General features: G+C 49.2%; 1 protein-coding gene and 1 long non-coding RNA gene across 2 annotated transcripts in view; one reads left to right on the top strand and one right to left on the bottom strand.

Moving 5' to 3' along the window:
- The window catches only part of LOC135818478 (alpha-methylacyl-CoA racemase-like), a 124434-nt gene that overhangs the window by 73013 nt on the left and 28684 nt on the right, over nt 1-22737 (bottom strand). The gene's annotated exons all lie outside the window — the stretch shown is intronic.
- On the top strand, nt 11807-15404 carry LOC135816747 (uncharacterized). Its single transcript, XR_010553486.1, has 2 exons — nt 11807-12987; nt 13740-15404. It is a non-coding gene; the product is annotated as an uncharacterized LOC135816747 (long non-coding RNA).

The raw sequence follows: 22737 nt of genomic DNA, 5'->3' as shown, positions 1-22737 counted from the left end.
CAGTAGATTTGGTACTCGAACCGTAGGCGCAACGGATCGGGAGCTGGCTCACCGCCGATGTCTTGCGGCGCCGATTTTGCTTATGTGAACCAACCCTAAGGGTTGAACCACATAAGCAAAATCGGCGCCGCAAGACATCGGCGGTGAGCTAAGGGTTGGTTCACATAAGCAAAATCGGCGCCGCAAGACATCGGCGGTGAGCCAGCTCCCGATCCGTTGCGCCTACGGTTCGAGTACCAAATCTACTGCAAAGTAGTACAGAATGTGCCAAAATGCTACGACAGGTTTGCCAATTGAAGCTTGAATTCTTTGTTTCTTCAGTAGTTCAAGGTCTTTCGGTGATGGCCACTCGGTGCTACCTTTTACTGCAGATCATGAAACTACTTCTACACATTTTATTACAGTCTAGTAAGCGATTGTGTCGAAATTATGCTTGCAAACGGTGATGAAGTCACAAGAACTTGCCAATGTATCCATTATAATTTTATATTTGTTTCAATTGTATTTGTCTCATAAGTTGCACAATGGTCTAGCAGATCATCCGAGAAGGACGGGCTGGTATCCTGACTTATTTGCCGCCTTGAAGCGACTACAAGAATGGCGAACGGACCTCCTCTCTAGCTTCAATTCAGGAAAATTTAGGACAAGTATTGGTTTGATATTTTGACAAAGTCTGGCTCCCGGCAGCCGGCGATCACCGGCGCGAACGGTTCACAAACCACTTTTGGTCAAAATCGTACGGGATCGGCGCCGGGGCAGATCGCAAGAGTTGGGCACTGTCCAACTTTGCCAGCGGTCCCTTGCGATATTTTACCGTATGATTTTGTTACGACTGCACTGGTTCACACAATCGCAATGCGCCGGGAGAGGTTGCAAGAAGCCCACCGCCGGTGACTCCCGGCGCGTACCGGCGATATGTGAACCAACCCTAAGGAACAGGAAGCGCGCCTCAAGTCAGTAGAGCATAATATGCAACACATGTACACTGAACCGACCCCACTCAAAAAGGCTGGCGATACCGTATCCAAGCCGGGTGCACGTGGGCTGCAAATGCAGCAAGCCAACCAAGGGCGCCTCAAGTCAGTAGAGCATGTACAACACACTGCACCGACCCCATTCAAAAAGGCGGGCGATACCGTATCCAAGCCGGGTGCACATGGGCTGCAAATGCAGCAAGCCAACCACATGGATACGACTACAAGTTGTAGCACTTGCAGATCCATGACCCAGCAGCGCGTATGGGCATCAGTGCTCAATAGCACTTCCGCCCTCCTCCAAGCCATCGGTCACTGCGCAGCCACCTCTCCCACAGGAGCACCGCCAGCAAACTAACCAGCACCAACGACCCCAACAGCGACAACAACAACAACAACAACAGCGCCAGAAGCAGCAACAACAACAACAGCAACAACAGCAGCAGCAGCAGCAGCCAAACGATGAGGAATGGACTGAGGTTACTAACCGGAATTTGAAAGGATCACTTGGCTCACTCCGAAAAGTATACTTTGTTGGTAACATTGACAGCAGCTGCACCGCGGATACCATAATAGCCCACTGCAAGCACAATGGTATCACACCAACAGCATGCCGCACCTTTCCCTCTCGTAAGCATATTGGTACAAAGGCTGCACGGCTTACGATCCGAGAGGACCAATGTGCACTGATCGAGAAGGATGGGTTCTGGCCAGCACCAATACACATTCGCCCGTGGGACTTTCGTGAAACAAACCAGAACACCTAAACCAATATGCGTACCTGTGCTGCTACCCGAAGAGCAAGAAGTCATCATTCCAGTAAGCCAACTCACCATATCTCACATTATGTAGTCTCAGAAACAAGGTCCATCACATTCACCATCTCCTGCACCACCATAAGATCCACGTGCTATCAGTGAATGAAACCCACCTAAACAGCAGCATACCCGATTCTAGTGTTCATATACCAGGCTACGATCTATATCGCAAGGATAGAGATCTACATGGTGGAGGGGTATGCATTTATGTCCATTCTGATATTCACTCTATCAGAATTCCCATCACTGAGCTAGGAGTGGAGTGTGTCTCTGTTCGTCTTCGCCTGTGTACCAAACCTAAGGCTATTGAGCTGGCTGTGTGCAGTATATCGTCCACCGAGTGCAACTGTCGACTTCTGGAACCTGTGCAGTCAGCATCTTGACGTCATCAGCCGTAAATTTAGCAGGATTATTGTACTAGGGGACTTTAACACTGATGTGCTACAGCAATCATCAAATAACCACCATTACAAGCACCTGTCCAATCTGTGTGAGGAGTTTCACCTCCGCAATGTCGTGACTTCACCAACGCGACTTGCCAAGACATGTCTGGATCTATTACTCGTTTATGCTGCCGCACCACATGTTAGGACAACTGTAGTATCTGTAGACGGCGTGAGCGACCATGATCTCGTTCTGACTAACTTCTCCTACAAAGCCACGCAGCAAGCTAACTCCCGCCTCAAATTCGTGCGCAAACCGCTCCCACATGCAATTGACCCCGCTACACTCTGTGATGATATCGACAGCACTCTGGAGCCTCTCCCCAAGTCAGCTGATGTCAATGCACAAGTCACCCAGCTTTCACACTGTATTACTCGAGTTTTAGACAAACATTCACCGATCTGCCCCGTGGTCTCACCAGCTTTCAGTAAACCGAAGCCTCAGCCATGGGTGACACCTCAGTTGAAACACCTCCTCCAGCAACGAATCCACCTACATAGAAAAGTACGCACTCACCCGTCAGATCAACAGCTTCTGCAGAGGTATCGTGCAATACGGCGAGAAGGCACTCTCCTCAACAGGCAGCTGAAGTCACAGTATTACATCAGAGAGTTCAAAAATCGTCGCCATGACCCACGAGGCCAATGGGCCATTATCAATAGCTTGTCTGGTAGAACAGCAGTGAGGGCTGCCCCAGCAGCCACACTCGCCGATCTGACAACTACCTTCGCCGAGATCGTCCATGACCCTGCCAGACCAGTCGAGCTGCCCCTACCCGTTGCAGACCCCAATAGCACTACTCTTTTGGAGTTTGATACCGTCAGCGTCGATACCATCTCCAAGTTGCTTGAATCTCTGGTATCCAACAAAGCCACCGGCTCCGATGATATTCCGTCCTGCATCCTGAAATCCTGCACAGATTCAGTCTCGTATCCGTTAACTGTTATCGTCAACCAGTCTCTTCGCTCTGGCATCTTTCCTGCTGCCTACAAACATGCCCATGTCTGCCCTGTTTCCAAATCTGGTGATAAGACCTCAGCCACCAACTACAGGCCAATCTCACTGTTGCCTATCGCGGCCAAGATCCTAGAGAAGGTTGTCCACAAGCAAGTCACTTCGTATTTCACCCAGAATCCAGACCTGTCAGCCATACCAGCTGAACAATTTGCGTACCGCTCACACCATAGCTGTGAGGATGCCCTGACACTTTGCATTATATATAGACAGATGGGACAGAGCACTTGACAACGGTGACCAATGCGGAGTAGTCTTTGCGGATATGAGCAAGGCGTTTGACCGTGTGCAGCACACAGGTCTGCTGGGAGAGCTAGCCACCACTGGCTTAGGCGGCACTGTCCTCAAGTGGTTCTCAGACTATCTCACGAACCGCAGCCAGTAGGTTACTGTCAATGGTGAGAAGGGTGACACCAAACCCTGTACAAGAGGGGTCCCCCAGGGGTCTGTTCTTGGGCCTTTGCTTTTCTGCGTCTACATTCGCCGGGTACCCGATATATTTCACCTGAGTGTCGTGCAGCTGTACGCTGATGATATTGCGTTCTACGTATTCGGCTCTGATGTGGCTACAATTATGCTACGCTTGCAGGATAGTATGCGGTTGCTAGAGCAATACCTTGATGAGAAAGGCCTTCTGCTCAACCCCACTAAAACACAGTTCATGTTGATACGGCGTCCTGCCCTGCCTGCACTGAGCCCAGCCCTGTACCTGACCTGTAAAGGTATTGTCATTTCCCCTGTCTCTACTGTGAAATACCTCGGTATACTAATCGATGAGCATCTAACGTTCCGCCCACAAGTAGAAAAGGTGTGTTCAGTGGTCTTCGCTAAACTAGCCTGTTTTGCTCATGGCCGTCGCAATTTATCAGCTACAGCTCGGAGAACTTTCTTCTTGTCAATTATACAGTCTACTCTAGAATATGCAAGTAATGCGTATGTGCACTGTTTGAAAACTACCCTATATAACAGGCTTGTAACGGTCAGCCATATTGCGATGAAGAAGGCATTTGGTTTAGATAGAATGACCCCAACTGCATTAGTTTTACAACGGTGTCATCTGTATTCGTTTGAGCAACGAGTTAATTTGAAACTATACGTTTTGGTCTATCGCTGCTTGTCATCAATTACTAGCCCCCTCCTTCAGTCACTGTTTCTCCTGCGTTCAGTTGGCCCGCACACAAATGCTCGTACTCGTGGCCAGGATACAGCTGGCTTAGTATTACCTACTGTACATATTGGGTATGGACTGCGCTCAGTTTCTTTTCTGGCGGCAGGTCGGTGGAACACTCTTCCTCCAAACTGTCGTCAGGCACAATCTGCTGGTACTTTTGCTCACCTCACAAAGATTCACCTAGGGTTCCCTGTAACAAGGCCATGCCTGTTGGGACTCCCCAAGTCAAATAATAGATACTACTACTACTACTACTTGATAACCGCAATCAGTAATACAAGCTGGATCGACATTTGTGTACACTGTATTCATGTATTGTAAAACTGTGGAGACAATGTGCAATAAAACGATGAAAAATGTGAAGAAATTGTGTAGAGAAAGAAAGGGATTCAAACAAGTTTTCGTACAACACTCATCAGGAATCGTCGTTGTACTAAAGGACATTGAAACAAAAATTGAACTATTATAGAAAATCTAAGTTAGAGAAATAACACTAAGAGCAACAACAGTGAAATTTACAAGTGTGAATTTTAACAATCAAAGCGAGAAATGAACAAAGGAGAAAGGAAGGAAAGACAACGTGATAACACATAACAGCAGTACATTAAAAGGTCCCGGTCCCACTGCCTCCTCCTGATCCTCCGCCATCGGTTCTTGGGGCGGTGGAGCTTGCCAGTGGCAGACCGCGAGCAACACTGACAGCTGCATTAACACTACAAATGCCGACTCAAAAAGACCCACCTTGCATATCAGTAACTCCCACACCAACACCAACAACGCAATCTACAGCAACTACAACTAATCCACCATCCAAGCCCATAATTGAAAGACCAAGACGATCAACAGCCAACTACAACAGAAGCTACGCACTCAGCGGACGAGGGCGAAAGGAGGGACGTGATAGCAGGGGGACGGCCGAGTTGAGTTCAATGGACCCGGTCAGGCGGGATGGACGAGACAGAGAGAGTACAGAGGAAGCGGAGGATGGAACGGACGGCGGAGGGAGCAGTGAGTCGGAGAGCGGTGATGGGAGTGGTGGTGAGAGTGCCGGTGAGAGTGTTAGTGTTGTGCGTAGGTTTCGTGGTAGCAAGTCTTCAGTGTACAATCATCTGCTGGCTAGTCCTGATTGTTGCGGTGCGTATTCCGACTCTTCGTTCACTGTATTGTGCCGTGGTCGTCATGGTTATGGACTACAGTTAAAAGTGTTGGAAGCTATCTATCAGCGTCTGTACAAGCCTAATTTGTGTGTACAGAAAGATAGTATAATTGGGTTGAAATTGTTCAAGTAACGTGTCGTGTTTAGTGCGGCCAAGCTTGGCCGTTAATGTTCTAGGTTTAATGTACTGCTGTTATGTGTTATCACGTTGTCTTTCCTTCCTTTCTCCTTTGTTCATTTCTCGCTTTGATTGTTAAAATTCACACTTGTAAATTTCACTGTTGTTGCTCTTAGTGTTATTTCTCTAACTTAGATTTTCTATAATAGTTCAATTTTTGTTTCAGTGTCCTTTAGTACAACGACGATTCCTGATGAGTGTTGTACGAAAACTTGTTTGAATCCCTTTCTTTCTCTACACAATTTCTTCACATTTTTCATCGTTTTATTGCACATTGTCTCCACAGTTTTACAATACATGAATACAGTGTACACAAATGTCGATCCAGCTTGTATTACTGATTGCGGTTATCAAATTGTTGTCTCCTCGCCGTTTGTTCAAACTACTACTACTACTAAGAATTAGGGTCTTTACTCAAGAACTTCACAAATACAGGCCAAGGCACCCCACACAACTGATAGATGGCATGAACGAAAGACAAATAGGCTAGACAAAGTGTCCCAAGTGATTGAAACCAGCAGATCTACCAAATAAGACAGCTACATGTGCCTAAACAACAATTCCCATACAGTAGAGAGTAGTATCAGGCAGAATGAAAGCCTTGGAAGTGCACAAATACAGCCACGACCGCCACAAAAAAATTCTCATTGCTCTACCTTCTTGAAGGGTGAAAGTTACCAGTTATCCTATAGCGATGTCAGTTTATGCCTGTTGGAACCCCCCACAGCCCGCACGAAATACCTTTCAAATAATTCCAGGATGCAATTGCAGCTCCAGACAGGAGGAAGAAGAACACCGTGAAAAATAACGGCAACGATGCCCAAACTCTCGGGAAACGGCTGAAGTCTTCCTGAAGATGTACACATTGAATAGCCATCGATTACCAGCGTGGTTTGGTGACTTAGAACGAAGCGATATCTCAAATTTGATGGAATTGTTACCTGTCAAATGCGTAGGCCAGCAGGCCAGCTGACTGGTTATGCATGAGCATGCATTGATTTTTCATGGTTCACGTGCAGAAAACTTAGTTGCCGCGATCCAAGTGCAGCTAACAGCCGTGGGCGCCAGTGTGTTCCCGTTTTGCGTTGGTGTGTAGATCTACCAGTCATGGATGACTTTTTTGATTGTATTCGTCGAGTGTTTGGCGCTCTGCGATACTAGTAGGAGTGTAGTTTTGCGATTTCGATCGTGTTTTCGCTCAGTTATGCTGCTTGTACCAGGAATATAGCTTGCTGTAGCTGCCGTTGATATCTGCCAGTGATGGTGTCTGGAGAACGTTGTAGCAGCGATAAGAGTGTAGTCTCATAATTTGAATCGAAAATAAAAGTTTGCATCGCTGAAGCCATTGCAGTATTCACTCTCCCAGCAGCAGCGAGAGGGAGCGCAGCGATGGCCTGAAATCCTCGAGGCAGGTGAAGTTCCTCACCTAGTGACTATTCACTCTACTCTCAATCACCAATGCACCCGCTCGATGCGAGCAGATACTAGTAAAGTACATGTCCAGATTTGACAATTTTTTGATGAAGTTGGGCATCTGATATTTACTACGCAATATGGCTCTTTTCCGTCCATTTTGGTATTGTTGAAGCACGCAACTGGCTGTACACTAGAGCAGTGATCTCTTGTCGCTTTGTGTCAAAAAGGCCAAGGCTAGCAAGTCTGTACACGATCCCAAGTACACTGATCTACATGTAAATTGTCAGAAATATGGACAATTGACTCACAAACAGGTATTAGGTATGGCCTCTATCAAGAGTATGTTAAAACCTTGCCTCTATCTATAGTTGTGAGCTGGGCCAAAGTATTTTCTTACCTGGAATGGATACATTGATACCACCAGATCAGAAACAAATTGCACATACAATGTAAGTATTGGGATCTGATTTTTGCCCCCTTTATATTTTCAAGATTTTTGAGCGTTTCCGTGATCATGTTATAATTAAAAAAGAATCCTTCGACACCTTCGTTCGCTTTAATAAAGAAGGTTCGAATGGGAATTTGAGACCTTCGTTTCACCCCTACTGTATACCCGTCATCGGCGTCAATGGAAGACACTAACACCATACCAGCGAAGGACTAACTGACCGTCACTTAATTTTTGCCGACTACCCGCCAAAAAAATCTTTTCGGTTCACGTGTCAGACACGTCCGCGTGCGCGTACGACTCGCTACCTTTCACGTCACGTCATGACGTCAAGCAATCTGTTCACGCCAGTGACGTGACATGGCGTACAACTCACGGCTGTTCAGCTGCGGCCATCTATCAAAATGGCGTCGAATTCACTGGAAAATCGCAAATTTGCACATTGCACGTTCGATTTATGAACTTGGTGTGTTTTCAGGTGGATCCTTTTCGAATCAAGTAGAATCAACTAGGTAACCCTATGTAAATTGGGTTTGTTAGACCTGACCAAATAATTGCAAACGCGAAGATCAAAGCAACAAAATAAAAATTGTAGCAGAAGGAGGACGAAGAAGAGCAGGACTTAGTCACTATGGAGTAAGCTAGCCGAAAGAGAAGGATTATAGTGGATGCTGTTTTCCTCCATGCCTTAGCTACGGCCACGGAGTGGCCTGGACATGGGCAGCGTTCTTGATAGGCGTTGCGATTGCTTCGAGCCGTTTCATGGGCGCAGGAACGCTTCACTCTAATAAGAGTGGGAGTTGAATTCCGCATGGATGCTCTCTGAGCCTTGCTCAACTAGCAAGCCAAGGCCACATGGAGTCGGGTTACAGCTGGCACGGCGTGCATCTCTAAAAGGTGCAGATTAGGGGTAACATGGCATTTGTTTCTCTTCACGATCTCGTCTTGAACGAGCTCATGAAATGTTCGATGTTGCTCAGTGCTAAGCCATCATCATTAACCTGCAGAAGACAATGGAAGCGAAGAAACAGTGCAAGACTGAATTTTTAGTCCGTGGTTTTGTCCCAGGAATATCTATTGGAGCTCGGAATACAGCAACCAGTGTAAAACTGATCCAACACGGCTTCTTACAGTTGGTATTACTGTAGTATTATTCCGCGCAACGGCGTAAGAGCACCGCACAGTATTAGCAGTATGGATGAGCTACCTTGTAGTGATATGATGGGAGTGAGCAGGAGATTCAGCAACAAACTGTCGCCCGAAATTGTCAGTCTGATCATGCAATGCTGCCTGCGACTCCTGCTGGATTTAGTTGCCGGCACAACCTCCAAAATGCTGCCGGTCTCACACTGCTAATGGCCTTGCAGAGCTAAGTAGCTGGGCCAGCCTTAAATGCGTAGGGCTTTCTGCTAGGCTGCTTCCGCGTCGGCTATGCATTGCTGCAGCTTGGCATGTAGTGTGACCAATGCTGTGTACTGCTCGTTGCTGTTGCCATTGGATGCGGCTGGCGTTGTGCTTATCGAGCTGGCCGACCTCTGCCAGCATTGATGCAGCGTAGATCCAGGGATGGATCCCCAGGTCAAGATGCAAAACTGGCACAACGGTATGGCTGATCTCGACCAGCAGAATTCGGGACCGGATAACAACGCTACTACACATCGTTGTGAGCGACGATCAGCCTTGAGTGTCCGCAAGGTGTGTGACTGTTTGCCCTCATCTGACACGTCAGCAGGCGATGGATCCATCATCCTCTTTGGACAGTGGCAGTGTGTAAGCATGGCTGCACTCCACTTAATCCCGACAGTCCATAGTTATTGTTATCTCCGTGCATGGTTGTTTCCACGAAGAGTCTGACCCAGGACATAACACCGTCCTCAGCTGAACTTTAAATCTAGTGTCTTTTTTCCATTATTGAGTGGTAGTCATACACCACTGACGTATGTGCTCATTTTCCTGTTCTTATTGCAGTGTAAATTTTTCAGTGCCGCACATCGGTATTCATGTTGTGTGTGCGTCTGGGTGGGTGCGTGTGCGCGCGCACGTATGCGATCGTGTGTGTGTTGTGTGTAGCCAAGACTATGACTATAGTATGAGTGTGCTTTTGCTGTGACTTATGCCGGTGCAGTCTGACTGGAGTTACACCCAGTTTGTCTGCCTGGTAAATATGTTCTCTTCCAATTGTGACATCTGCCTTCGGAAGTTGTGCCGTTACGCTGTGAATATATAATTGATGGCATGTACATTGTTGTAGATGACTTGTTGTAGGCACGTAACGTTTGTCAGTTGTGGCTCAACACAGGAGTATGCTGCATGCATTCTACTGTGCTATGCCGCTACCACCAAATCACGGTGCGAGCGTCTTCCAGGACGGCGGCTGCTGCGTACTCGTGCTGTGCATACCTTTGATCGCGTGGTAGTTTCTAGTCATGATGTATAATGTTTGTACTCAATTCAACACAAGGCACAGCTATCACTGCTTAGTAGTGCGACTGTCATGTGACACAATTGTGCACAATTATCATGATCGCAGTAGCATGATGTTGTTCAAGTAAGTCCTCCGAAATATCAACTCCCATGCCCTTGAGGCCATTTTTCATGCTCAGATGCAAAGTACGTAGTACTGGAAGGCTAATCAGCGAATTTCTGGCCACCGATCCAGCATACAGATGCAAGACCATCCATCGAGCCCTAAAAATCACACAAAGTGCAAGAACATCTCCACCAGCTTCCAAAAAAATGTACCAGCTTCCGCTCACGAATTTATGTTTGTCGGATGGCCGAAGCCTTGGGCCAACCAGGAAAACTTCCTGAAAGCACGGGAAAACTCCAGCAACGCTTCTCTGGGAGCAGGAAATACGGCTACACAATAACATACAACAATAGTTACGACGAACAAAAAATGGCCCAATTCTCTTCGACGATCGGGACCAAAACGACGCTCGTCGTCGAGCGAGGTATCAAACGATTCGTCTTTCCTTTCTCTTCTGGAAAATCGCGAGTTACTGGTCAACAGGCTCGGAGGAAGCCGAAGATATCGTCGTTTGCTACGATAAGTTTAGGAAAAATGCGTATCTCGAGCAGAATTTTCAAATGACTCATGCTCAAAGCCGACGCCATCTTAGATGTCCGCTGACGTGATCATATGAACAGCCGTGAACTACAAGCAAACATGATTGAAGGCTTGCAAAATAATAATTTTTTCAAGTCCAGGCGCTAGGCCCAGCATGCACTGCATGCAGCAGCCCGAGCTAGCTGCTACTGAGTGTTGTGACCATGGTGACTGTGAGAGTACTGACTCTTTACTCAGTAGACCCAGGTGCTCGAAGTCCGTACATGGTATCCTAAGTTCGTACGCCCATAATTTCATGTTCTGTTATTGTATTCGACTCAAATATTTTATGGAGGGGACAGTGTGGTATGTTCTCCTCGCGTAGCAATTTTCAGGGATCTACGATAAGCAGAAGTCCCATACCACGCGAGTGGGTTTTCGAGTGTCCATACGAAATACAAATTGGGTTACATTTCATGCAAAAATCAACTTTGCCAAGACCGATTTCGAACGGACACAGGGTCAAACAGACCTTCACTCAATCATCAAGAGCCAGCTTAGAGCTGACAATGGCCAGAGGAGAAGAATTTACAGAGAACCACCAATCCTTGCAGAAAGGTTGACACTCCTGGCATCTCCACCACTGTTTTCCCGCGGGTTTCACAGCGCAGCTGCTTCTTCTCTGAGCCGACTAAAAACAGCTTGCATTTCGGCAACAAACTACGCTTTTGCAAGAAATACTGGTGGAAGCACATGCCAAACATATCCCTTCGGTGCTTTCGTCGTAACCGAGGGATTGCAAGTTAGCAATTAGCAGAAATATGTGTGTATTTCGAGTCACCTCTGATCAGTACGGACTTAGAGTACCCTCTGCGACACCAAAATTTGATATGAAAAATCAGCGAACTTCAGAGAAACAGATTGGATCGAAAGATGGCCTGGTTCAATCGAGCCTGGCCTCAGAACAAACTTGGACAAGATACCTTCCATCCACGAGCAGGATTCTGGCAAGTGATCATTGCTAGTGTGAGTTTCAGCTCGGCAAACACACACTGTAAAAGTGTACGGACTTCGAGCACCTGGGTCTACACTGTTAGTAATGGCAGCTGACTTTATTTTCGGAGAAACACTACTGGAGTGTCATTGTAGTAAAACGTAACAATGAATGGCGATAGCATCTAGGAAGGATCGCTACCCTAACGTGAAGGAAAGGCCTTGCGCGGCTGCTCTACGAAGTGTTGAAGAAAGACTCAAAGTTAGGTGCTGGACGAACAACTCGCTGGTGCCGGAAAACTACTGAATTGGCCCCCAACGATGGTGTTTGGTGAATCATAAAGCATAGTGTCTTGTAGCAGTGTTCACCGAGGAAGGAGAACGCTCTAGCCGCTGCTGTTGTCCGTTTCATCCACGTTGGGCGTTAGCTGCACCGCGCCTATTGTGTTTTGGTACTCCATGGACACACATTAGCATTCTGAGCGATTGTGGAGCCACAATTTACTTCACACAGCGGTGTATTGTCCACGAGCGCAAACTTCATTATCAGCAGTATTAACTGTTACTCTTCATCCTACATGTAGATTTGGAGTATACACGGCCTTGTCACGACAGCGACAGCTCTACAGAGTGTTCAAGTGAGAAACATTAATTTCCATTGTGGGTGGACGAACAAATCGCTGGTTCCGAAAAACGCGGCCTGCACCGATGATGAGGACGGAGAATGCAGTCGCCACCACTGTCGTCCGATTCATCCAAGTGGGCTTTAGCAGCGCCGCGCCTATTGTGTTTTAGTAATCCATGGACGCACACTAGCGTTCTCAGTGATTGTGGAGCCACAACTTCTCTTCAAGCAGCGGTACACTGTCCAAGAGCACAAACGTCAGCAGTGACCAATCATCATACATGTAGATTTGGAGTATACACACCATGCGCCAATGGGCCTTGGCACAACAGCGGCAGCTCTACGGAATATTCAAGTGAGAAACATTTGTTTCGACTGTTGGTGGACGAACCAATCGTCGGTGCCGAAAAACGTGGCCTGCGTCGATGGTGCTTGAAACGTCAAGCATGGTATATGGTGGCTGCCAGTGTTCATCGAGGAAGGAGAACACTCAGGCCGTCGTCCGTTCATCCATTTCGTTAGCTGCACTAAGTCTATTGTGTCCTTGTATTCCATGGACACACAATCATGAAGCATGGCGTCTGAGCTGTGTTCACAGAGCGAGGAGATGCTCTCGCCGCTATCTTATCTGTCCTGTGTATTCCCAAGTGTCGAAGGCTCACAACAATGGTGTTGGACAAGTCAGATAAAATGGAGTCAACGTAAGTACGCATGTGTACTCTTACTGACTGTTACATAAGTGGCGTGTAAGAGCTAATTCATATGGTGTCGTGACATTCACATGTTCGAGTTTAGTGTGTAGTACTGTCTTGTTACGTACTGAGTTCTGCGACTTTGTTTTGTCTCCGTATACTGCATGCATTCACGTTACACACTTATCAGTTTGACCCTGAGTTCATGTCTGCTATCCCGTGTCTCCTCTACTTCTTTTTGTTTCCACATGGTTCACGGTGTAGCGCTGCATGCGTTCCGTCAGTTTGAACTTTAGCATAAATCGCAACTACTTGTAATTTCAGACGTGCCACGTGATTGTTGCCAGGGTTTGAGCCAATCAGCGCGCTTACAGGCAGGGCCTGAACCCCCGTGATCATGCCCTGTCTGCCAGCTCTACTACGATATTATATGTCACGTACCCCCGCGCGCGCACGGTTCTCCTGCGCTAGGGCTTGCTTTCCCTTGGTAGTTGGAAGTCAGTGGCTGTTTTAGGACTCTTAGATTATGTACAGAAAGTGGTGGACATCACGCAACTGCACTGTAAATAAAAGGGGGGTTGTCAACTGACAACCGCATAATTTATTAATAAAAGAATTTTCATCTAAAGAGTGAATAGCAGCTAAGTAGAGTGGTTGTCAGTTGACAAACCCCCGTATATTTAGATTATGTATCTGAAGTAAACACAACGTAGAAATATCACAATTGTGTCTTGTGTATTATATCCGTCCGATGTCACCAGATCGTCACCTGACGCTGTGACCAGATTACGGATTATGACGAACGCGGATTCAACTGGACGAATCGCAACCTGACGACGAAGAATCGCGAGGCTTTTCAGATGCTGGGATACAATGGAAACCGAACGACTTCAGAACGGCACTGAAACGTTATGTTATCATGCAAGACGCCTTTCTGCGCCGCACAAACACAGGCGGTACTACAGCAGAAGATGTCACTCACTATTCTGCAGGTGCACTGGTGACAGGCGCATGCAAGTTCACAAGAAGGAGGCGGTCTGATGGTAACTGGAATGCCAGCAGTATGAGAGGATGTGCATTCTGCGGTGGATCTCACCTGGACAAGAGCTGCACGAAATACACAACAGTAGCACAGCGGAAAGAATAACTGATTGAACAGAAGCGTTGCTTTGCGTGTTTGCGCACAAGGCACTGGTCAACTCAGTGCAAGGCCACCCGCAAGTGTAATGTGTGTTCTCGCATGGGTCACCATCATGTCACGATCTGCCCTGAATCTCAACAGAAATCTGACAGCAGTACCAACATAGTAGCTGATCAGCCTGTGGCTGACGAGGTACCAGCATCTAGCACAACAGCAGCTAGTGCAGCATCAACCAGTATCGCCATCGACCGTAAGATAGTCAGTTGTCTTGATCGGTGCAGATTTCCTCTGGGAGTTTATGACGGGGAGCACCAGAGGACTTCCATCAGGACCGTACAGTTTCTGCCTACCACAGTCGGTTTTGTGGCGACTGGCCGAACATGTCACTCCAAGCACTCAGCTACGCCGATGAGCAGCCATGCCAGCTATCGTTTCTCTACCTGATGCGACTTCCGACTCCTGCACCATCCAAGATCTGTGGGACTTAGACTGCATTGGCATCCAGGATTCAGCCAATCTTACTAACAACGACCTAGCCATTAGGCAATTCATCTCAACTGTCACTCAACTCGATCGTTTCCAGTCTCTATCCAAGCGCCTAGAAGTCGAGCCGGAACTCAAGGTCAAATGCGACAACGTGATCCAGCAGCAGCTACGGTAAGGCATCCGCCGAACAAGTGAGCCCTTCTACACCTGTGGGTGCCAGAGTGCACTATCTGCCTCATCAACCAGTCATAATACCACAGAAGACTATCACAAAAGTCAAGATGACAAACAACTAGCAATGGCTAGTGGTGAGAACATTTTCTGCTGTGCCATTGGAGTGTGCACTATACACGTACCCTACTCTTTTGTTGGCACCGCCTCTGTAACTTACTGCATAGGGTGCAAGGTGACCGTTGTCGGTTTACATGTACTCCATTTATTACGCCGTACATGCACTGAGTCTGTGCTGTACTATGCATCCACAGGTGTCCGTTTGCGGTAGCGCAAGGCGACACGCATGGGTATTGTTTTGTCCGCTGCTATTTGAAGCTCTCGAAGTCGGAAGCGTTACCTCTGTTTCCCCTGTTCCTCCCTGCGTGGAGTCTGTAGTTCTGGCTTGCAGTCGCTGTTACATGCATGTTGGCAGTTGCATGTGTTTTGGTTTTCAGTTGTCTTTATTTGTTTTGTGTGGACGACAGTTCAATATTCTAGCAGTTGTTACACTTCATATGTTCCGTAGTTATCTGCTGTTGGTGTTTGAGAGAGCAAACTGTGTTCTTCTCCAGAGTGGAGTAAACCATTCGCTTGTGTCTGAGGAAAACCCTGTGTGTTGACGAAGTGGGTTGACTTGGCTGTAGAGTGAAAGTACCACATGGTCGCATGGTCCATAATATCTTAGAACTAACTTAGGGTCTTCTGGCGTATGTACGAGTATATGAGCAGCATGAGAGTGATGAAGTAAAAGCCTAATAGCTGAAACATTCAGTCTTTCAAGAGTAGGTGTTCCATCACGGAATAGGTACTGCAGCACACACTACAACAATGGACCAGCAGTGTGCAGCATGCAATAAAGTCATGTGAATTTGTACCGTATGCATACTCACAGCTGCAAGGCCAGCGCCCCGTGGCTGCTGGACTTCGCACTTGATTTTAATATTCGCAACAGTATGACTCTGTGATCAATCAGGGCTCTGTGAGCAGTTATGCTTGGAAGCAGTCACAAAACTAAACTTGGCAACCAGTCACAGCTTCCACGGTGCCCCAGACCAGTCACCAGAGATAACTAAATCTGCAGGGAGTTTCATAATCTGTTCATTGCAGAGTCCGCTATACTATGATTCTAGAGGGGGGTAGCGTTCCTGCGGATGTGGAAAACTCGGCTTTAAGCCGAGTGTCACGTGAATCCTGATTTTTAAAACTTTTATTATTTGCTTTACTATGAGTCTGTTATCCGCGATATAGGCTCAGAACACACTTTTCGTCTAGTTGGCATATCAGGGATATTGGGCGGAGCAGCTGGAGCAGCCCATATCCCCAATTATGACACGCGAGTAATCGTGAAATACGATTGGTGTACATTGTATTGTGCTGGACTGACTGCGGTAATGTAAATCAAGCAGTCAGTTTGCCCTTAGCATGGCCTTGTTATGAGGGTGCCACAAACGTGGAAAGGCAATATGCCGGCTAATCTCCCTGAGAAGTTGAGTGGTTATCAGCAGGCAATGACGCTGTGTCGATGATGACCTATCGATGCCCGACAGGAGCCTTGCGAGGAGAGTCATTGGGCCCGGCGGGTAGGTAACGCCAACTTCCACATGAAGTTTGCGGATGGCCGACAAGTGTAGATATGGACAGATCTGGGCTAAAAAGTTCTGAACAACTCGGCAGCAAAATAACACACAGTAAAAAGTCATCACCTGGCAATGGATTGCAGGCATGCACTTGACAGAAGTGGAAGTAACGGGTGTTACTTTTCCTCAGCGCCCAGGTCAACACACTTTCGTCAACACCGGGTTTCCGCACACAATCGAATCACAGTTCAGTTTTACTCCACTCCGGAGAACACAATTATTCAGACCCATGGAACATAGGAAAATCACAACAGCTACAAACTACTTGTCCTTGTAGAACTCAGGTCCAACACAACAAGAACCAAAACATTACCACGCGGCCAGCAACATGTGCATGCGAACAACTCACAGGACAAAAGGCACATGCTTCCAAAACCAATACACACTCCGGCCCGGCCGGCCCGTGTCGCATATGCCAGCGATACATGCATAAAAGGAAGTACAGTGAGAAGGAAGTAAAACAGGTCACATGAAAGTGCGTAGCATTCCCACGTGTAAGCTAACACGCACTACAAATCACGTATCACAGGCACAGGGCCTAGGGGACAACTACAAACTGTGCACTATGCACACATTCAAATACAGCTGTAGACACGCACTGCATAAATCTACAAGTACTCGTACAAACTGTGCAGGTCAGCGACACCTGCAGCATCTGCTGGAACAATGGCACAAGGGAGTACTAAGAGTAAGAAAACGTAACATTCCCTCCCTCATGAGCGAACGTGGGAAAACTGAGCGAATCTACTGCCTATACGCTATTGGGCAAAACCGTAACTTGATACACGGCATTAACAACGGCGAGCATGCCAGTTAATGTCACTCATTGAGATCACTTAGCCGGACTTCGGCAGAGGCTGGGAGAGTCACCTTGACTGCTGACGGTTCCACATCTAGGGGCACCAAGCGGTGGACGCTGCGCTTGTACACCTTCCCTTTGACCTTCACGTCCACTACGCGCACCTTCCCGTCCTTTCCAGGATACGTAGCGACCACTCGACCAAGCGGCCACTGAGTCCTTGGGAGCGATTCGTCCAGCATCATCAGGATTTTGCCGACTGTAACCGATGCACTATCACGGTGCCACTTCGTCTCCAAATTGGCTCGAGCAACAATCTCGCGGAGCCACCTCTTCCAAATGCGCTTCATCAGATCCTGAAGCAACTGCCAGCGACGATGCAGACCCCCCTCCGGGGTTGCTTCCAACGCTGTTGCAACTCTCGAATGGCCAACCAAGAAATGCAAAGGCGTTAGCGGCTCCAGGTCTTCACTTTCCTCCGAAAGCGTTGTCAATGGCCGCGAGTTGATGAGAGCCTCGGCCTGCACCAATACTGTCTGGAGCTCTTCTTCAGTTAAATCAGCCTTGTACAGCACAGTCTGGAGAACTTGCTTCATGGAGCGCACGATCCGTTCGAACACGCCGCCGAAATGAGGAGAACGAGGCGGATTGAATTTCCACTCAATCCCTTGGCCTGCATACTCCGATGTGAGGTCGGCATGGTCAAGCTGGGCGACTGCCTCCCTCAGCTCTCGCTCTGTCGCAACAAAATTGCTTCCATTATCAGTAAGCAACATCTCGGGTGTGCCGCGACGCTTGCAGAATCGCGTCAGGGCCATCTTGAAGCCAGTCGTGTCGAGAGAGGTAACCAGCTCCAAGTGACACGCTCGAGATTGCAGACACGTGAACACTGCCACATACCTCTTCTCTTGTGTACGTCCTCGACCTCTCTTCACTAGAAATGGTCCGGCGAAGTCCACAGCGGTGCGGGCGAATGCCAGAAGTGGTCCTTGCGTGCGGAGATCTGGGAGAGGACCCATCCTGGGAGTGGCTGGTTTGCGCCACACCTTCTGACATCCCACGCAGTGGTGCCGATGTGACTTCACCATTTGCTTGCCTTTCACAAGCCAGTAGTGATCGGCGAGATTGGACAGGATGTGATTCGTGCCAATGCTGTGTCGGCATCGCTCATCCTCTCTCCGAATGATCAGCTCTGTCACTCGGTGTCGAGGTGGTAGAATAATTGGCGATCGAAACTCAGATGCCAAGTGGTAAGCCGTACGCAGTCTCCCACTAACTCTTAATACGGGGTATCCACTCTGTTCGTCGATGCGCGGTTGCAACTTGAGAAGAGGGGCACTGCTTGGCAACTCCTTCCCTTTTCTCAGCGTGCTCGTCACTTCACCATAGCTCTCATCTTGCGCACGCATGATCCAATAGTGCTCCGCTCTTTCAAACTCAGCTGGTGAGAGCTCGGGCACGGCAACCTCCTTGCTGTTCTTGATTGCAATCTTCACACGGGCGTCGCTGAGCGTTAGCTGTGGCAGTCGGCTCTTGCGGCGATTGTGTATGGCACGCATGCACCAAGCCGTGACCCGCACAAGACGGCTCCACGAGGAATAGTTGTTTGGACTTAGCCGCAACGGTGGTGACATCATTGCCGTCATCGTGATTTCAGGAGTCTTGAGCATTTGTGGTAGCTCCTTCGGCACAGCTATCCTGCGATCTGGCCATTCGCTCTGTTGCTGTGCCAGAAACGTTGGTCCATGCCACCACCTGCTCTCCTCTGCCAGCTGTGTGACTGTCATCCCACGGGTGGGGAGATCAGCTGGATTTCTGACTCCGGGAACATGACGCCAGTTCCGTGCCATAGACTGCTGTTGGATCTCCGATATCCGGTTGCCGACTTCCAGCTTGAACTTTCGGCTGGGTGATCGAATCCAATACTGGACATTCATGGAATCGCTCCAGTAGTGGCTGTCGGCTGCTCTCACACCAAGAGCTTCGCTAACGTACATCCCAAGACGCACACCCAGGACCGCTCCCTGCAGCTCTAGCATCGGAATGGATCGACGCTTGATCGGTGCTGGTCTTGCCTTGGCCATCACCAGGGTAACCTTCGCTGTACCATCTGGTCGCTCTGCTCGGACGTATGACGCAGCGGCGTAGGCCCGTTCTGATGCGTCGGTGAACGTGTGCACACTCAGACCCATCGACGTTGTGCTATCTTGAAAACAGCGATCAATGCGTAGCTGTGTTAGCTTAGGCATCTCAGCAAACCATTCTTGCCAAGCTACCGCCGTCTCTTCAGGCAGTGGGTCGTCCCAGCCGAGCCCCGCAAGACATAGTTCCTGGAACAACAACTTGCTCCTGATGGTGAATGGTGCTAGTTGCCCTCTGGGGTCAAACAGTGATGCCATGCGACTGAGGACGGTGCGCTTCGTGCACGCAGCGGATGTGGGTTCCTGATAGTGAAACGTGAAATAATCTTCGCTGACCATCCACGTTACGCCCAGTGCCTTTTGTGAGGGCTGTCCAGACGACTCTTGTGCCGTTATGGACTTAGACGTGGCCGGCGCGCGGTGCTCCGGTGGAATTGATTCCATCACTGCTTCACTGTTGCTCAACCACTTCCGGAGATGGAAGCCGCCTTTCTTCAGGAGGTCTTGCAGCTGAGACCGAAGACGCATTGCTTTCTGGTCGTCAGGCAAGGACTTCAACATGTCGTCGACGTAGAATGCCTTGCGAACTGTGTCACTGACTGCTGGGTCGTAGTTCGCTCCGAAACGCTCGGCCGTCTCCAGCAAAGCTCTGCCTGCTAGGTATGGCGATGCACGGATGCCAAACGCCAACCTGGTGAACTCGTAGGCCTTGACTCCATCCCCGGTCTTCCAAAGAAATCGGTGATATCTGCGATCCTCAGGCTGTAGTGATACCTGAAGGAACATCTCCGACACATCAGCAATCAGTGCCACGGGGTGCATGCAAAACCGGATCAGTACTGTGACGAGGTCATTCTGCAGTCGCGGCCCAGCGTACATGTGTTCATTGATGGACGTGCCGTTGAAGCGAGCTGCAGCATCAAACACAACACGGACCTTAGTTGTAGCCTTGTCTTCGCGGACTACTGCGAAGTGCGGCAGAAACCATTGCTCACGGCCACATTGCTGGACTTGATCAGATGTCAGCTCCTGAATGTACGCCTTCTGTAGGTACTCCTCCAGCACCTTTGCATAGCGAATCTGAACGGTTGGTCTTCTCTCTAGAGACCTCAGTAGCGAACGCAGCCGATCCTCGGCCTGCACTCGGTTGCTCGTGATCTGAGGACGCGCTCCATTCTGCCAGGGAATACCGACAACGAATCGACCATCTGCGTACCCTAGCTGCTGTCGAGTCATTTCCTCAGCATGGCGTTCGTCAGGTGACAGGTAGCTCTCAGCAGACGGTTGCATGCCGACCGCTTCCAAGTCCCAGAAGTTACGGACAAGCGAGTCGAGGCCTGTCTGTGTTAGTTCCAGGGCATGATGGGTGTGCTGGACAGAGCTGTCTTGTATGGCTGAACCGAAACAGACCCATCCCAAGGGTGTGCGCCTTGCAATGGGCTCACCTGCCTTGCCAATCCGTTCTTCCTGTGCACTGTGCAGTGCTGCTGAATTTAGCCCGATTAGGATGTCGATGGCGCGTTGATTGCTTGCAGCAGGGAAATCAATGTCTGCTAGATGTGGCCACTGGTGACGCAGACGGCTCCAATCAGCAACGTGCACGTCGCTTGTGATCTTTGGCAGCACATATGCCTCAACTTCTGATATCTCCTGGCTGTCATATTGATGAAGGGACAGAGACACCACCTCTCGCTCGCCTGAGAGAACTTGACCGCCTAGCACACCAACATGCACTGGCTTGCGCTCTCCTCGCAGCCGTAGTCGGTGTGCAAGCCTCTCTGTTACAAAGCTGCATGTTGATCCAGAGTCAAGAAGGACGTTGGCTGTGGCAGTCACTGTTCCATTAGCGACCTTCACCGGTATCGTCATGAATGAGGTCAAGCCGGCCTCGTCGTCATTGGCTGGCTGGGATTCGCTGTTCACATGGTGGCTAGCCTCTTTTCGCGTTGGTGGTGATGGTGTAAAACTGCCTTGTCGTTCACGGTGCAGTAAATGATGATGCTTGCCTTGACACTCTCGGCACACCGCTGCCATGCAGTCTCGTGCCCAGTGCCCATCTCCCAGGCAGTTGACGCATAGCCGTAGGTTCCGGATCGTGTCATTTCTCTTTTGCACGGGCAGACTCTTGAATTCGCCACAATCTGCAATATGGTGTGCACCCTCGCACTTACCACAGGCATGGCTGTTGTCTGCATGCTGTCTTTGCTCTGAGGCAGCTTGCTCTTTTCTGGAGTTGCTGCGGCTGCTAGAAGCGACCAAGTTACGTTTCGGCCCAGGCTGTGACGAGTCGCTTGATCGTGGAGTCCCAGGACTGGAGATAAACGTGCGCTCCCTGACTCCATATTGCCTGCTGGGCAACGGCCGATTACTCTTGTGTTGGTGCTCCTTGGGCTGCAGTGATACTGGTGGGCGGTCTCCCAGGCCAATTCGTTCCTCAACACGCATCTGCTTCTGGACGTGTGTTATTAGGAATTGCGAGAATGCCTGTATGTCACAGCTGGAATCATCATAACGATCGAAGTAGCGTGCCAGGAGCCGTCGAGGAATCTTCCGGGTTAGCGCCAGGTATAACTCTCTGCCTGGCTGCACCTGGACTGCTTCCATGTTAAGCAGGGTATTGCGGAGCCGAATGGCGAACTTTTTCAGCTGGCTGACGTCACGCTCATTGGTCAAGACTGGCCACTCCATGAGCTCTCTTTCCTGGTTGTTCAGCTCTCGGTCTTGGCCACCGTACCAGCGTTCCAACTCGGCCATGATTGCTTTATATGCGCCAGGTCCATCCAAGACATCAGCAATCAGCTCCTCTGCAGAACCATCAGCAAGGGCCTCCCTCAGATGCGCAAGCTTGTGGTTCTCCGACATCGCGTAACTGTCGTCAATCAGCCGAAGGAAACGCTGCCGCCACTTCAGGTAGCTTTTCACCTTCCCATCAAACTTGGGCAGCTCTAACGCCTTCAGGTGACTGGTAACAGCATAAGGCGAGTTCCATGGCATGAATCCAGGCGATGCCATCTGGCGTCCAGGCAACAGTGTTTGCTTCGCTGGTTGGAACGGCACTGCTCCAGGGTTGAGTGAGAGTGTCTCAGTCATGGCACTGCACAGTGAAGCTGCTTGCTCCGCTTTGTCCTTGTTCTTCTGTCGTTTTTCCGATTTTTTCTTCTTCGGAGTCATCAGTCTTCTCGGTGCAGCGGGGCTTGGCTGGGCCTGTCCACTTGCTTCCAGCAGCATTGGACGCACGGCGCTACCAAGCACATGGACTTGCTGCAGCTGCTGCTGTGACGGCGGCTGCTGCAGCTGCTGCTGCCGTGGCGGCTGTGACGGCGGCTGCTGCTGCTGCATATG

Source organism: Sycon ciliatum, chromosome 5 (genome assembly GCF_964019385.1).
Source record: "Sycon ciliatum chromosome 5, ocSycCili1.1, whole genome shotgun sequence".
Lineage (NCBI taxonomy): Eukaryota > Metazoa > Porifera > Calcarea > Leucosolenida > Sycettidae > Sycon > Sycon ciliatum.
Note: the sequence above shows the minus strand (reverse complement) of the source record. Positions and strands in the feature narration are given on the sequence as shown.